General features: G+C 32.8%; 1 long non-coding RNA gene across 2 annotated transcripts in view; it reads right to left on the reverse strand.

Moving 5' to 3' along the window:
• The window catches only part of LOC141579815 (uncharacterized), a 74,546-nt gene that overhangs the window by 10,781 nt on the left and 45,720 nt on the right, over positions 1 to 18,045 (reverse strand). Inside the window, exon 2 of one of the 2 annotated variants that reach the window (XR_012511827.1) lies at positions 4,588 to 4,752. The exons of the other annotated variant lie outside the window; for it this stretch is intronic. This is a non-coding gene — a long non-coding RNA (uncharacterized LOC141579815). The remainder of the gene's footprint in view (positions 1 to 4,587; positions 4,753 to 18,045) is intronic. 2 annotated transcript variants of the gene reach the window in all.

Here is an 18,045-nt window from a genome sequence, read left to right on the forward strand (position 1 = left end):
ACAACAACAACAACAACTGAAACTTAAAAGAGTAGCTCAGTTCTTCGGGCTTTTATTATTAAAAAAATCAGCTGACAAATAGAATTATGAATGTTTTCTCTGTGACTGCACTGATTATCATTAATGGATAAAACTGCATATTCTATATGTAGAATTCATGTTAACTTAGTAAACCCACACCTCAAATGAGTTCTCAATATTGTCTAGTCCTAAAAATGTATAGTCTTACAATAAGTGTGGCTTTCTATGCTTAAAATTATATGTCTGTATCAGTGAAGATTCTCCAGAGAAGCAGAACAATAGGAGATATTCATATATCTGTACTATGTCATCTTATATAAGGGACTTGACCATCTGCAGATTTTGGTATCCTCAGGATCCTAAAATTAATCACCCACAGATACATAAGAATGACTAGAGATAGAGAGAGAAAGAGGACTTATTTTTATTTTTAGAAATTGGCTGATGCAATTGTAAGGGTTGGTAAATTTGAGATTTGTTAAGGCTGGACAACAGGCTAGAAATTCATTATGTTGCAGTCTTGAATATGAAATCTACAGGGAAGACCATCAAGCTGGAAACTCAAGCATGATATTTATGTTTTAGGCTTAAGTCACAATTCCCTCTTTCAGAAACTTCACTTTTTGCTCTAAAAATCATCAACTGATTGAACGAGACCCACCCACTTTATGAAGGATATCCCATTTTACTTGAAGTTGACTGGTTATAAATATTAATCAATTCTACTTACCTTCACAGCAACCTCCAACCTAGTATTTGACCAAAAAACGGCACCACAGCCTAGCCTAGTTGAAATATAAAATTAATCGTCACAATATGTCTTCTCTCTCTCTCTCTGTCTCTTATTTACCCACACACTCACACATGTGCACTTATAATTTATAATTATGTCATGCCTTCTCCTATCACGTACATATGATATATATGATATAAGTATAAATCTGGAAGAATATATTAAATTGTATTTGGTGTGTTTTAATGAGAGAGAGAGATGGGCATATGCATGAAACCAAAGATTACCTGGTAACTGTACATATTCCTAAATTGGGAGAAAAATATATAATGTATGACATATAATCTATAACATAGTAAATATATATAAATATTTGTAATATGATACTCTATAACATATTTCATATAATTGTATACAGTTGTCCTTCAGTATCCACAGGGGATTGGTTCCAGGACCCCATGGATACCAAAATCTGTGAATGTTCAAGTGCCTCATAGAAAATTACAGTATCCACAGGTTCTGCTTCTGGGGTTCTGTGGGTATGGAGGACCAACTACTATATATCAATTTCTTATCCCAAACAGAAATGACGAGTTTTACATTTTCATAAAAATTGCAGATAGATGTTTTTGAGAACTAGATAAATAATGACTCAAAATTTTCTCTTGAAAAATTTTCTGACAAATATCTAAGGGCATTATAAATAAACAAGTGTTATCAATGATTAATTTTCCTGTTAAATATTTAGATGCATTCTAGAATAATCATCATAAAAAAGATGATGTTGATGTAATGGAATATAAGTGTTTTGAAGATTAAAAAATTACTAAGCCCAGTGTTGAAATTATAATTACATTGCATTTGAAAAGCACAGAAATATGGTATTTTTAATGACCTCCTAATTATTCTTTTTCTTAATTTTACCACTTAATTAGCTTCAAAGGGGAAATTAAAAAATATTGTAAAGTAGGTTAAATATAGAATATTTTAGTTGAGTGAGGGTGTGGATCTCTGGTTTCTTGTTAAGCCAATCTAGAGAGTTATATATATTGGAAAATTTAATTGACACATTGCAACCAAATAACATTTAACTGTTTGGCAAAGATTTGTATTTAGAATATTTTTGTGTTTACTTCTAATAATAATCTTTGATCAATAAATTAACTAAAACTACACTAGTAAAATCATGTACACCTTAAAAAATCACTGCTGAAATGAGCCACTATTACTTTGGCTGTGTGTTTGGTTGAAAATCTTCTAGAGCTCACTCACTTATTGGCACAGAGATGCCTATGAAACACAAATTCATGAGTAAAAGAAGGGAATCTAAAATGGAAGTGGGTCAGCAAACAATCAACAGAAGAAATATATACATTTCACTTAGTTTTATATTCTTACATCACTATTCAATCACATTCAGGAGTATATCTAATTCTACATTTTACTACAATAGTGCTACACATTATTTCTATGTTCGTACTGGTATGGAATTTTTGTCATACAATTATGAAGTGAGGGCAATATAAAAACCTTTAAAAAGTATGCCCAGTGATTTTTCCTTAAAGAAAACCTTTCCATGTTTGAAGAAGATAGAAAATGCTAAAATGAGATTTAACTATCATTTTGAAGGGGATGATTATAGAAGCATAATATTGAACTAGAAGGAGGGAAATCAGACAGATTAATCACATTACTAAAAAGTCCACAGGAAAGAATAAATTACATAAACAAAACATCTGGATTATTGAAGAGAAACTAATTAACATAGTAAGAAAAAAGTGCCTGCCGTCTGAATTAGAAAGGAACATTATAAAGGGTATAATCACAACACTGACAATGATTGCCGGCACCTCTAGTAGCAGACACATGTTCTCCCTAAGGAGACATATAATTACAACAAATTGTATCCTAAATATGTGTCTGTAATTTGGTAGGCATGAGATTTCTTGTGAATTCAAGCATTTTTAAGTCACAGAAACATGCCTTTTAAATAAGCCTAACTTATTTTGGAAACGATAGCTTAACATTTTAATCATTGAACAAATCACCAAATAATTACTAAAATAAGTAGTTTAACATTGTTCTTGGTAAGATATATGAAGCACTATTTTACATTATAAAAATATATGTATTAAATTTGGAAGAGTAAAAAACAGTCACATCCTTACATAACCTATTCACACAGTAACCTGAGATGTCTAAATACCCCCTCACATTTTCCTCTTTGGTTGTTAAAGCCAAGAAGTAAAGACCACCAGGAACACTATGTTTAAATAAAATTAGGTTTTATTTTTGCTGTAGAGAGGAGAATATACCCCAGGGGGAATAAGGATGTCTCAAGAGAGTTGGAGTAGGGAAACTTCTAAGATTTAGGATTGCAGTAGAGGGTTTAAGGAGGGATTAAATGAAAGAGAGACAGTTGTGTGTTAAATGTTGTCAAGAAATGAGGGCAGCTCAGTGATTGGACTTCTTCATAAATTTTATTTCCAAGACAGTGGTCTAAAAGTGGGCCTCTTGTATTGGTTAGTCAGAAAAGGGAGATTTTCATCATTTTTGTAGTTGCTGCAGCCTTCTATTATACGTGAATGTGATTCTGATGTAGACTTTTCCGAGCTTCACAGTTTGGCTCCCAGCAATGCTATTGCTTTTTATCTTAGATAAAACCCAAGTTGCCAAAAATCTTCATATCTCTTTGGCTAACTTTTTTGGCAAGATAAATTAAATAGTAAAGTTGCACTATAATTACTACACATTTAAGCACAACAAAAGCATCTACCCTTCTACATTGGATACTAAATTATTTTTCTTTTCAATGTGTATGTAATATCTACTTAAAAATTATGTTAGTGAAGATTATTTTTATGAATGGTGTGATGTAGGCATCAGTTTTCCCACATGGCTGTACAATTTTTATAAGACTGTTTATTGAAGGCACTTCTCTACTTTGCCACTTTTTCTTATAGATAAAATGTCTATGTATGCTTGGGTCCATCTCTGGGCTCTCTAGCCCATTGATCTTTTTGTTTATTCTTGTACCAACACCACACTCTCACAATTAATGTAGCTTTAATATAATTATTGCTGATCACCTTGTATTTCTGTAAATGTGTCCTGGCTATTTTGACATTTACATAAATATTATAACCAGTTTTTTTCAATTTCTAATAATTTTAATTAAAGGTATATTGATTCTATAGATTAATATGAACTGACATCTCTACGCTACTAATTAACTTGGTTAATAACTGATACCTATCAATAAAGGTTAAAAGCATTCTGTACAGGTAAAAGTCAGTAATGGTTAATAATCTATTTTGCACATTTTTACCAGGTTTATTTCTAGATAGTTGATATTTTGATGCCACTACTAGTGATATAGTAAAGTAAGACATCTAAGTAAGCACAACCAAGATGAAGAAGTAATATAGTACTAGGAACTACTAAAGTGTTCTTTTCATTCATTATCTCATATTTTGTACCCAGACTACGCAATGTATTCACTTTTATTCATAATTATTTGATGTTCTTTATACTTTTACCAAATAGGCACACATTCCTAAATACTACAGCTTATTTGGTCTTGTATTTTGCAATTTCTATAAATAGAATTATTCAATGTGAAATATGTTCAGTATTATGTTGAGTCCTATCTATGCTATTGTGTGTTTGCATAGTTTATTTTATTTTCACTGCTGTTTAGTTTCTGGTACACAATTAATTTATTCGTTTTATTCTTGAGTTATATGTGCATTGTTTTTAGTTTGGAGGTAATATAAATAATGCTGCTGTTGTACTTTATGCGTATTTATTTGGATACACATGTGCATGCTTACCTGTTGAGTATATACATAGGAGTGGAATTCCTCTGACTTCTCATATGCTTATCTGCATGTAAATTAGATAATGCCAGTTAGCTCTCCTCACTGGTAGTGCAACTTTATACTCCTCTTTTAATGATGAGATTTCCAGTTTCTCCTCAGTGTCACCATTTCTAGGTCCTGCAATTATGGATGAAGGCATTGATTTGGGTTTTCCTGTTGACTTATTAAGATGGAGAATATTGTTATATGCTTATTGATCATTTGACCATATTCTTTAGTAGTGTGTCTATCCAAGCACTTGTTCAGGGTTTTATTTGATTGCGCATTCTATTATCTTACTGATTTTTAGCATTTTAAACACATATCTTCAGTATACCAGATTTTACGATTTGTTTTTGTTGCAAATATTTTTTCCCGCTGCTGTTTTTTCTTTCTAATCACTTAATAGTGAATTTTGGTGGCATGCAATTCTGTTTAATTTAGCTAGTCTATTAAGGTTTTCATTTATAGATAGCATTTTTATTTTTAAAAACTCATCTTCTAAAAGACAACAAAAATATTCAGCTATACCATACACGAAAAGCTTTATTATTTTGCCTTTTCACATTCAGGTTTACAAATCTGACAAGATTAGGTTTTTCTGTATGGTATGAGGTAAAAACCAAATTTCTTTATTTTCCATGTGGCTATCCAATTCACATACCCAGTGTTATTAACCATTCTTCTCCAATGCATATTATGTTTATTTTTTTCATAAATCAGATATGCAATTATTTGCTTTTGGACTGTACTGTAGCCAAGGCCCTTCTTCCTATCCTTGCAAAATAACCTATACTTTCTTAATAGCAAAAACATAAGAATTTGTGATATTTGGTTAGATTAATTGTTTCATCATTTTGCACAATTATCTTGACTATTCTTTATCCTTTGCATTTACGCATAATTCATATAATCAGATGTCCATTTTAACTGACACAAGCTCATAGAAAAACTTCAATAAATATTGCTCTTCCTTGGTTTTGTAAATTTGTCTAGAACAAGTTGAAATCTTGTAAGTTGAGTGCTCCAAACCATGGATGCTGTATTTTTTTCTATGATTTAGAATGTAGAATTTTTAATAATATTTTATCAAATTCTATGAAAGATTATACACATTTTAAGTTACATTTATTCTTACAGAGTTGATATTTTAATATCAATATAGTATTTTAATGTTATTTTAAATGGAACATTTTTAGTTTTTTGAGGAACCTCCAAACTGTTTTCCACAGTGGCTGCACCAATTTACGTTAACACCAACAGGGTACAAGGGCTCCCTTTTCTCCACATCCTCATCATTGTTTGTTATTTGTGTTCTTTTTGATGATAGCCATTCTGACAGCTGTGAGGTGACATCTCATTGTGGTTTTGATTTGCATTTCCCTGATGATTAGCAATGTTGAGCATCTTTTCATGTACTTGTTGGCCATCTTCATTTCTTCTTTGATAAATGTCTATTCAATTGTGACTATTTTTAATCAGTTCTTTTTTTTGATATTGTGCTGTATGAACTGTTTATATATGCTGGATATATTTTCTCCCATTCAGTAGGTTGTCCTTTTGTCTGGTTGACAATTTCCTTTGTTGTGCAAAGCCTTCATTTTAACCAGGTGACATTTGTTTATTTTGCTTTTATTTCCTTTGTTTTAGGGGATGGATCCAAAAAAATATTGCTATGATTTATGTCAAAAAGTGTTTTGCCTATGTTTTCCCTTAGGAGTCTTATGGTTTCTGGTCTTACAATTAAGTCTTTAATCTATTTTGAATTTATTTTTGTATATACTGTTATAGAATGTTCTAAGTTCATTCTTTTGCATGTAGCTGTCTAGGTTTCCTAGCACCAGGTATTAAAGAAACTGTCTTTTCTCCATTGTGTATTCTTGCCTCCTTTTTTCTAGAGTAATTGTTCCAGCCTAGTTCACTTCTGGGCATATATCCAAAAACACTAATTCAGGAAGATGGATGCACCCCAATATTTATAGCAGCATTATTTACAATTGCCTAGATATGAAAGCAACATAAGTATCCATCAACAGAAGAATGGACAAAAAAGATGTATTATAGATATACAAAGGTATACTACTCATCCATAAAAAAATGAAATTCTGTCATTTACAAGAACATAGATAGGCTTGAAAGGTATTATGCTAAGTGAAATAAGTCAGAGAAAAGTAAATACTGTATGAGATCACCTATGTATGGAATCTAAAAAAAAAAAAAAACACAAACCAGTGAATATAACAAAACAAATAATAAAAATGAATCAGACTCACAGATGTAGAGAACAAACTAATGGTTACCAGTGGGTATAAGGAAGGAAAATAGATTAAGAGGTACCTCATCATATAGGGTTGAGCAATTAAGAGGTACAAACTATTGTGTATCCATAAGCTACAAGGATATATTGTACAACATGGGAATTATAGCCAGTATTTTTTAATGGCTATAAATGGAGAATAACCTTTAAAAATTGTGAATTATTATATTGTGCACCTGTAACTTATATAATATTGCATATCAACTATAATTAAATAAAAATGTTTTTAAAAATTAACTGGTATGTTTTAAATTTTAGTTTTCTAAATCTTTACTGCTATTATTTAAAGTAAAATTTAGGACCAAAGTTTTAACTCTTTTCCACATGTCTATTATATGACTGCAATCAGTCATCTTGGACATTTTCTCATGGTTATCAGTGAAATGAGTTTTGCACCATAGCAAGTGTCTTTTAGATCTCTGATTATGCTACCATTGACAAGTTCTGACTGGGCAAAGCAAATCACACAGAAGAGCCCTCCCACATTCTGAGCCAAACACTTTTCAATGTGTCAGTGAAATGAATTTATCTCAGTCTACCTTCTGGCCAAAATTACTTATCCTTCCCATATGTAATACACGTTAACAACTATCCAAGAACCACAAAAATCTCATCGAATTATAACACTGAACTTGAAGTCCAAGGTCTTGTGATTTACACTTGGTCCAGGTGTAGCACCATGTGTGTTACTTTTCTTGATGTGGACGCTTTTGGATTTCAAAGACCAGTTATCTGCTCTTCACACACCCAAAATGCAATGAGGACTAAGGGAGAGGATAACTTATAAGCACTCCCATTGAGTAGGGGGAAATGGAAGAAAACTACTGTCACTGGTTTGGAGTCATTTTGCAACGCAATAGGAACATTTGGCAGGTACACTAGGTATGGGGCATGGAATGTTCTTTCATTTGGCTTAGCCTCTTAAAGTGGGGCCTCCAGTCCATTTTTCTCTGCAACTTTTGATGCTGTCCTCTAGGAAGCCCTTACTTTTACCCTTCTTGGATACTTCTAAATAAGGTAGTGGGTTATATGCTCTTTAAGCCACATTCTTAGCCTTTTTTCACCCTAGAGAAATTTGGGCCCTAAGATGTATTTCTATCATCAAAATTTTAGCCCCTTTAATCAAGAGTGGAAGCGCATTTGCTAATACAGTCCCATTGAAAACATGTTTCCTATAAATTTGAATGTATTCCATTTCATGTGTCAAAAGCTATTCTAACAAACTTTTTAAAGTCATGATTTTCCTTTTCTATCTACCTTAATCTAAGCTTTTGTGCTGCTGCTGAGAAACAATGCCCTTAAGTCTCCTAGAAGCCATTTTACCTCAGAGGGCATATTTCTTTAACTTTTCCAATGGTATTACCAAAGAGATTACAGTCATGCCTTTGCCCCCAGAATGTATTTTACTTTGAGAAGGCTTTTTGTCTAAAAGGGACTGAGGATAAGAAAAATAACTTCCCCCCACCTCCAGCCAAGAGAATTTTGAGCTGCTTCTATTTTTATCTAAGTTTTGTTTGCAATTTCTTCTATTCTCCCCTTAGTTTTTTCTCTTTCTTCTGGTATCCTATCATATGCACCCAGTAAAATTCATATATGTCAAGATTCTTCTCAGAAATCTCACTGCTCATATTTTAAAGTTCATTAGATACATTTTTTTCTATCCTCTGAAATACCAGAAATATCATTTATGTCACAACTGCATCACGTGGGTTACCATTTTTCCAGGCTTCCCATAATATTTTTATTCACCATATTTTGGCTCCTGCAAATAGTCTCTTCAGTAATTTGCCAGATTCTGTTATTGACCTGGTCTCAGGATCCAAAACTCAAAGTTGCGTGTGTGTTTTTCTTTTTCCAACAGCAGCACAATCCCATAACAAATTTGTCTTATATAGCTACTGTGGCATAAGGAAATACCTCTGTAGTGATTATGTGTCAGCAGTTCTCAGAGTATGTTTTAAGAAGTTTTGTGATTTCCAAGTTTCTCTAGGGTCTGTAATTGTCAAGGTTATTTTTACCATGATTCTAAAATACTATTTTCCTTTTTTAGTCAAAATTGTACAGTAGTGTTTTCCAGATGTCATATGAAATGTTGTGACAAATTTCTAAATGTTAATGGGACGTATAATTGTGTATTTGTGTTTTTGACATAACTTTCTAAGTTAGTATGTTTAGGGTATGAAATATATGCATTTTCTAACTCATTTGTCTTTAGTATCTCTACTGTGTTCTTACTAACTGTTTGGTCATACTTGCTATAAACTTTGTAACCTTATTTTGGTCCAAAACTTTGGTATTTTTAAATCTCCAAATTTTGCCATGGAATACAACAAGAAGTAAGTGTGCTTTTTTTTTTTTTTTTTTTTGCCTTGATTTGTTATAGTATCTTAAACTTTTAAATATATTTACAATTTATCTAAAACAAATATTATCTTAGAATTTAATGACCTAATATTCTACTTTCTTGATAATCTCAGCCTCTTTCATAGCTTCAGTCCACTCCCTGTTTCTGTATTATCCCTGTCTAAAGACAACAGGCCCATGGAGATATATATCATGTTTCCGAATTCTGCAGATTCTAAGGGAAAATAACAAAAAACATGCAAAAGCAGCTTAATACCCCTTTACCTTAGTTTACCTTTTAAATATGAGACTATGAAGTGTTTTGTATCGATAATGGATATATTGATGAAATTATTTTTGGCTCTTTTTTCTTAGGAAAGAGATAGAAGCACTTAAAATTTTTATTAATTGATGAGGCTTTTATGGTTAAAACTTTAAATATTGTTGTGCATTTTCTTTAAATTTTACCTGCTTTTGCATCTCTGTGTATTCTGTATATTAGAGCAAGAGATAAGATGACAGGAAACAGAAATATAAAAGCTGAAATATATTTGTCTCCACGTGTATAAAATGTTAGGTTGATTCCATCCATTCAATTTCATCATAGTATATTTGAAAATGGACAAGACGTTGTTTGCTTTATGTTTACTTTATAGTTTCAACACAAAAATCTCAAAATACCTTGCAACTTTAAATACAGCAGAAAAATGACATTGAAGATAAAATTATATATTTTATGAGATTTGTGACATGAAAATTACCTGAAAATGATTAGTACTTTTAAGAAAATTAGTATGTGTTTGGGTGTCAACATTTGTTCATAAAGAACTGGCTTATAGCTGGAAGGATGTTCATGTAAAATTTCTCTTCAACTCATTCTTAAATCTAATCTATTTTCTCTCTCCATCCACTGATATCTTCAGCCCAAGTAACTGTGACTTCTCATTTAACCATTGTAGTGACTTAGTAACCAGTTTTCAGGAATCTATTCCTACTCTCTTCTACTCTTTTTCCACATATAAGAGTGACATTTACAAACTGTAATTATGTTAATCTCATTGCACCCACATCTCAGATTTCACTTTAAGTCATTTATGTATTGATCAAAATTAGGTTTGGCCAAATATAACCATATTCATAAGTATAGCAGTGTCCAGAGTATCAATTTTCTGTCATAAAATACACTTTGGTAAGGTGTCTGAAATGGCAGAGCAAGCAGCCCTGAGCTTAAACAGACACACCAAAATTACAACTATTTAGAGAGCAACTATCTGTGTAAATGACCTCAAGGCTGGCAAAAACTGACTTTCTATGACTAAAATTTAAAGAAGGAATTACAACTAGATATGTAAGATGGGCAGACACATGGTATAGTCAAGACCCATATGCCTGGGTAGGTGACCTACAAAGAGGAGGATAATCACAATTTCAGAAGTTATCCCCAAGAATGAAGGGCCTGAGCCCTACATTGGACTAAGCCATGAGGTCCTATAACAGGAAGTTGAACCCCAAGAACATCTGACTTTGAATGTCCATGGGGCTTTCATACAGAAGGCTGTAAGGTGTGTGCAGAATCTCACAGGCTCCAAGTACCAGTAAATTAAAAGAAACCTGGGTCAGACCCACTTGCTGACCTTGGAGAACCTCCCAATGGGCATGAGGCAACTGAGACTCCCATAGGGACTTAGATTCTGGCAGCAACCATTTTTGTGAACTTACTCAACTATGAGGACACTGATACTGGCAAGCACTTTATTAGAGTACTTCTAGCCTATTAGCACCAATGGCTTACTTGCCCACTAGTGGGCTGGTACAGATCCAGGGCCACTAAAGCTGTGCAGCCATCTATGCAGGAATTCGACCTGCCCACCAGCAGTTTGACACGAGCCCCAGGCCCTCCAGACTTCACAGTCAGCTGCACTGGGACATGGTCCTACCCACCAGTGAACTAGCACCAGCTCCAGTACTCACTGAACCATTTATCCATCTGCACCATGATATGACCCCACCCACAGCAGGCCCACAATCACCACATGATGCAAGGCCTGGCAGCCAACCAGGCAAGAGCCCAGCCTTGCCTACCAGCATAACCACAATAGTTGGCCTCACCAAAACAGAAGGACCCACAAAGACCAAATACCAGAAACTCCAGAGCATATAGCTTTGGTTACCAGAGGGAAGTGTGCTATTGGGCCCCAAAGAACATCTGCTACATAAGGTCTCTTCTCCAAGATCAGAAAATGTAAACCATCTAAAACATAGAAAAAACAAACAACAAACAAACACAGAGACTTAGGCAAAATAAGGAGACAGAAGAATGTGTACCAATTGAAGGAACAAGATAAAAATCTCAAGTTAAAAAAAAAAAAAAACTAAATGAGATGGAGATAAGCCAATATACAGATACCCAATGTACAGTTCAATATATACCATAATGATGATCAATGATTTCAGGAGAAGAATAGATAAACACAATGAGAAGTTTTCAACAAAGAATTAGAATATATAAAAAACTACCAAACAGAGTTGAAGAGTATAATAAGTGAAATAAAAAAAAAAAAGACGCTAAAAGAAAACAATAGTAGATTAGATGATACAAAGGAACACATCAGCAATTGGAAGACAAAGTAGTGAAAATCACTCAAGCTGAACAGAAAAAAGAAAATGAACCATAAAAAATGTGAACAATTTAAGAGAACTCTGAGACAATTTCAAACATACTAACATTTACATTATAGGCTTCCCAGAAGGAAAAGAGAAAGAAAAACTTGTTTGAAGAATTTGTTTGAAGAAATAGTAGCTGAAACCTTTCATAATCTGAGGAAAGAAAGAGACAGGTCCAGAAACACAAGGAGTCCAAAAGATGAAACCAAACTGGTTCACACCAAGATACATTATAATTAAAATGGAAAAATAAAAATAGAGAATTTTAGAAGCAGTAAGAAAAAAGGTACTTTGGTAGAGGGGAACTCCCATTAGACTATCTGCTGATTTTCAACAGAAACTTTGCAAGCCAGGTGAGCTGGCAGGATAATTCAAAATGATTAAAGAAAAACACACCTACAACCAAGAATACTCTACCCAGCAAGGCTATCATTTGTATTTGAAGGTGAGATCAAAAGTCTTACAGGTAAGCAAAAGCTAAAAATTCAGCATCATTAAGCTGACTTTACAAGAAATGTTAGAGGCTTCTCTAAGTGAAAAAGAAAAGGCCACAACTAGAAATATGAAAATTATAAAATGAAAAGCCTCAATGGTGAAAGCAAGCATACAATAATGATAGCTTATCAACCACTTATAAAATCTAGTAGTAGGATAAAAGCCAAAAGTAGTAAAATCATCTATACCCACAAAAAGCAGTTAAGGAATACACACACATAACAGAAAGATGGAAAATATATCAGAAACAATAAACATGGGGGAAGGAGTAAAAAATGCAAGATTGTTAGAATGTTCTGGGAATTAAGAGATTATCAGCTTAAAATAATCATATGTATGTAGACTTACACATGTATGTATATATATGATGTTCTATATGAATCTCATGGTAACCACAAATACAAAACTTACAGTGGATACATACAGAAAAAAGAAAAAAAAAAGGAATTTAAACATATTACTAAAGATAGTTATCAAATCATCAAGGAAGAGAACAAAATAAGAAAAATCAATTAAAAATTATAAAATAACCAGAAAACAATTAACAAAATGGCAAGAAGTTCATACTTATCAATAATCACTTTAAGTGTAAATGGACTAATGTGCCAATCAAAAGAAATAGAGTGTCTGAATGGATACAAAAATAAGACCAATATATATACTGCCTACAATAAATTCACTTCATATCTAAAGACATATCCAGGCTGAAAAAAAGAAAAGATAGTCCATGTGAATAGAAAAAAAAAAAAAAAAAAAGGAAGAAGAAGTCTGGTGCAGCAATATTTACGGAAGACAAAATTTACTTTAAAACAAGGACTGTAACAAGAGACAAATAAGGACATTGCATAGTGATCAAGTGATCAACCTAACAAGAAAGTAAAATAATTGTAAATATATATGAACCCAACATAAAAGGATCTTAATACATGAAGCAAATGCTGACAAACATAAAGGGTGGAAGTGATAGTAACAATAAAAGTTCAGGTTTTAACACCTTACTTATATCAATGGACAGATTATCCAGTCAAAAAATAAGGGAAAACTCATCCTAAATGACTCTCTAGACCAAATGCTAGATATGCATACATATATATGTTAAGAGAGAGAGAGAATATTTTCACCCAAAAGCAGCAAAATATTTATCCTTTTCAATGGCACTAGAATATTCTTCAGGATTGATGACATGCTAGGCCATAGAAAAAAAGTCTCAATAAACTTAAGAAGACTAAAATCATATCAGTTATCTATTCAAGCATCTATTCAATGTTATGAGGCTAGAAATCAACTACAAAAAAAAAAAACTAAAAAAAAAATATAAACATTTGGAGACTAAACAATATGCTTCTAAACTACCAATGGGCCACTGAAGAAATCAAAGAGGAAATTTTAAAATACCCAGAGACAAATGAAAATGAAAATGGAAATACAATAATCCAAAATCTTTGGGACACAGCAAAAGCAATTGTAAGAGGGAAGTTTATACTGTTATAAGCTTACTTCAAGAAATGAGAAAAAACTCAAATAAACAAACTAACCTTACAAATAATGTAACAAAAAAAAAAAAAAAGAAAAAGAAAACCCAAAGTTAGCAGAAGGAAGTATATGATAAATATCAAAGAGAAAAGAAATTAAATGGATACTAAAAACAATAGAAAAGAGTAATGAAAATCAAGGAAGATTATTTTAAAAGATACATAAAATTAATAAACTTTTAGCCAAACTTACTAAGAAAAATTAGAGGGCTCAAACAAAATAATATTGTAAATAAAAGAAGAGAAGTCACAACTAACACCAGAGAAACAAAAAGGATCATAGAAATTACTATGTAGTATTATAAGCCAATAAAATGGACTAGAAGAACAAGTAAATTATCAGAAACATACAATCTATCATGACTGAATCAGGAAGAAATAGAAAATATGAACATATCAATTACCAGTAATGAAATTAAATCAGTAATAAAAAACTTCCAATATTCAAAAAAGTCCAGGATCAGATGACTTCACAGGTGAATTCTCCCAAACATTTAAAGAACAGTTAACATTTATCCTTCTCAAACATTCTCAAAAATTGAAAAGCAAGGAACACTTTCAAACTAATTCTACAAGGCCAGCATCACCATGGCAACAAAACCAGACAAAGACACCACACACAAACACAAATTACAAGCCAATATCTTTGATGAACATAAATGCAGAAATCCTCAATAAAATATTAGCAAAACAAATTCAAAAATTCACTAAAAGGATTATCATCATGATCAGGAGGGATTTATTCCAACAATACAAGCCTGATCCAATATCCTCAAATCAATGTTATTGCCCATATTAACAAATTAAAGAATAAAAATCATATGATAATCTCAATAGATGCAGAAACAGCTTTTGACAAAATTCAACATCCATTTATGCTAAGAAATCCCAACAAAGTGTGTATAGGGGGAACATACTTCAATATAATTAAAGCCATACATGACAAACCCACAGTCAATATCATGCTCAATTGTGAAAAGCTGAAAACTTTTTTTTAATATCTAGAACAAGACAAAGATATTCACTCTTGCCATTTTTATTCAACATAGTAGTAGAAATCCTACTCACATCAGTCAGAAAAGAAAAATAAATAAATAAAAGGAATCCAAACTAGAAAGGAAGAGGCAAAATTGTCATGGTTTGTAGATGACATAATACTATATATAATTTTAAAGAAATCACCAAAACTCTATTATTCAGCATGAATTCAGCAAAGTTGCAGCATACAAATCTAATATACATAAATTTGTTGGGTTTTTATACACTAACAACATATCATCAGAATAAATTTAAGAAAACAATCCCACTTATGATTTTATTAAGGTGAATAGAATATCTAGCAATAAATCTAACTAAGTAGGTAAAAGATTTGTATTTGGTAAGCAGTAAGACATTGATGAAATAAATTGAAGATTATATAAACAAATGGAAATATATACAGTGCTCATAGATTGCAAGAGTCAAAATTGTGAATATGACCATATTGCCTAAGGAGATATACAGATTCAAAGAAATTTTTGTCAAAATACCAATTGTCATTTTTCACAGAATTAGAACAAATAATTCTAAAATTTGAGTGAAAACACAATAGACACCAAATAGCTCAAAAAAATCTTGAGAAAGAAGTAAAATGCTGGAGATACCACACACTCTGATTTCAAACTATACTACAAAGCTATACAAATCAAAGCAATATGGTACTGGTACAAAAACTGACACTTGCATCAATGGAATAAAATATAGAGCTTGGAAATGAAACCAAAGTTATATGGTCAATTAATCTATGACAAAGAAGGCAAGAATATACAATGGGGAATAGATGGCCTTTTCAATAAATGGTGTTTGGAAAACTGGATAGCTACATGCAAACTAATCCAACTGGATTACCTTCTAATACAATATACAAAAATCAACACAAAGTTCAATTAATGTCTTACATGTAAGAATTGAAATAATAAAACTCCTAGAAGAAAACATGGGCAGTACACCCTTTGACATCAGTCTTAGCAATATGTTTTTGGATCTGTATCCTCAAGGCAACAAAAGCAAAAATAAACAAACCACACTACATCAAACTAAAAAATTTTTGCATAGTGACACTATCAAAATGAAAAGTCCACCAACAGAATGAGAGTAGATATTTGCAAATAATATATCTCATAAAAGATTTTATCTGAAATATACAAAGAACTCATACAACCTAACATTTTTAAAAAGTATTACCAAAGAGCAGAGGACCTGAGCAGATATTTTTCCAAAGAAGACAAAGAGAAGAACAACAGAAAAATGAAAAGATGCTCAACATCACTAATCATCAGGGAAATGCAAGTGAAAACTCTAAGGAAATATTACCTATCATAGCTTATCATAATGGCTATCATCAAAAAGGCAACAGATAAAAAGTGTTGGTGGAAAATAGTACGAATGTTACTCTGAAAAATTAAAAGTGGAACTTCCATATAATCCAGCAATTCCTCTTATAGGTATTTACCCAGAGAATACAAAAACATTAATTTCAAAAGACATATGCATTCCAGTGTTCACTGCAGTATTGTTTACAATGGCCAAGATATGGAAGTACCCTAAGTATTTATTGATAATTAATGGATAAAGATGTTTCATATGTATATACAACACAATATTTATTACTCTGCCATTAAAAATTAAAACTTGCCATTTGTTATGACATTAATAGATCTAGAATGTATTATGGTAAGTAAATTAGACAGACATAGACAAATACCACATAACCTCACTTAATATGTGAAATCTAAAATTTTAAATCAAACAAGTAAACAAACAGAGTGGAAATGATCAGTACTGAATTAATAATTCTGTAGTGTCTTTAAGAAACAAGGTTCTTGAGAAGGAGTTATCAAGATGGCAGAGTAAAGAGACTTAGAGTTCACCGTCCCCCACAGATACACAATCAGTTATATCTACAAACCCACTGAATCAAACAGAAAACCTACTGAACTCTGGCAGAATGTCTCTGGCTTCAAAATATAGGAGGATTTTCACAAAATCCACTAAGAGGAAAAAAATAAAAAGAAAATTGTGTGGGACAGATATTGCAGGCAGGGAGCAGCAAAGGAAGAAAGACATCCTCATGCTGGGAACCATCCTCTCCAGCTAGAAGATCACCAGGGACAGAAGTGGAGCTTCTGAGGCTCAGAGAAGAAAGTGGCAGCTGTTTGGCAGACAGAACTAAGAGAAACTGGCACAGAGAGTCCCTGTGATCCCCAGTCCTAGACTCAAGCCAACAGAGACAAGCTAGAACTGGCTACCAGAGATCGGTGATGAGCCCAGGGAGAGGGCTGGGGCCCATTGCACAGAGGCAGCCTCAGGGAACTGGAGGGCAGTGTAAGCTCTGGCTGAGAGTGTGTGTGGAACAGAACAGCCTAGGACCCCCATAAAAAAGCGTGACTGCTGCTGTGCATAGAGGGTTGCAATGCAACCTCACCATAGCTGCTGTTTCCACTTGGCTCCATTGTTGGTGTGTTCTCATGAGAAGATAGGTGGGTCTCAGTCACAGCCATTGCTACTGCACATTGGTGGGATTGAAAGCTTAGTGTACCCAGGCACTATGAAAGCTGTGATAACCACAGAACAAAAAAGGAGGCACCACTCAACTAAGACAATCTGGGCAGGTACTGTTCACCACAACACCAACCACACTCCCAATCAAAGGGATAACAGCCAACACACATGGAAGAAAGAAGTGCAATCATTGATACTAAGAAGAGCCCTGACAACAAACCTATTAGACACACACATTTGACACAGAAATGCTCCCACTTCAAATAAAAACAAACAAAAAACAACCCTTCAAGACCACAGTCTATACTTCTAAATCCATAAAGACAGAGAAATACAAATAAAATGAAGAAGCATAGGAACCACTCCCAATTAAAAGAACAACAGAAGTCCCTGAAAGAAGAAACAATGAGAGACCTCAACAGTCTTCAAAAAGGGAGTGATAAGAGCACTGAGAAAAATAAGAGAGATGATGAATAGAGACAGAGAATACTACAAAAAAGAAATAGAAACTATAAAAGGAGCCACTTAAAAATGGAAAAC

The sequence above is a fragment of the Camelus bactrianus genome, chromosome 14 (assembly GCF_048773025.1).
Source record: "Camelus bactrianus isolate YW-2024 breed Bactrian camel chromosome 14, ASM4877302v1, whole genome shotgun sequence".
NCBI classification, from domain to species: domain Eukaryota; kingdom Metazoa; phylum Chordata; class Mammalia; order Artiodactyla; family Camelidae; genus Camelus; species Camelus bactrianus.